The 484-nt window shown below is 30.0% G+C and overlaps 1 protein-coding gene across 1 annotated transcript in view; it reads left to right on the top strand.

Annotated features, from left to right (window-relative positions):
- Positions 1 to 484, top strand: part of LOC119828414 (protein sel-1 homolog 1) — a 12,323-nt gene that overhangs the window by 7,424 nt on the left and 4,415 nt on the right. The window lies entirely within an intron of this gene.

Raw genomic sequence — 484 nt, 5'->3', positions numbered from 1 at the left:
GTGAATGATTTTTATTGTTAGATAGATAGATAGATAGATAGATAAAAAGTTTATTAAAAGAACACATTAAATACACGACAATTACAAATTAAGACGATTACACAAAGAGAAATTAACATAGAGAGAAAAAAAAAAAAAGGACGGAGACAAATGTGCACTGTGTTCTTAAAAAGGGTCTTGGCTCAGCATAAATGTCAGAGTCAATGGGACCCTGACGCTGATATTCTGCCAACACCATTAGAGGGTAGAAATAATTAAATAAATACCGTTATAATTAAGCGAGAAAAAATAATATTAAATACATAGAATAAAGTGTAGTATACAAATAAGTGAAATAAATAATAATGATAATAATAAATGTAGCTTTAAGGAATAATCCAGTGCAAAGGTCTAGGCGTCTACGACGGAGTCAAAACTGCAGACCATGAGGAAAGACTTAATTAAATTATGAAAAAGATTTTTGAATATTAAGAAGGTGGGTTCG

Source organism: Zerene cesonia, chromosome 8, assembly GCF_012273895.1.
Source record: "Zerene cesonia ecotype Mississippi chromosome 8, Zerene_cesonia_1.1, whole genome shotgun sequence".
In the NCBI taxonomy this organism is placed as follows: domain Eukaryota; kingdom Metazoa; phylum Arthropoda; class Insecta; order Lepidoptera; family Pieridae; genus Zerene; species Zerene cesonia.
This window is presented reverse-complemented; position numbering and strand designations above follow the sequence as displayed.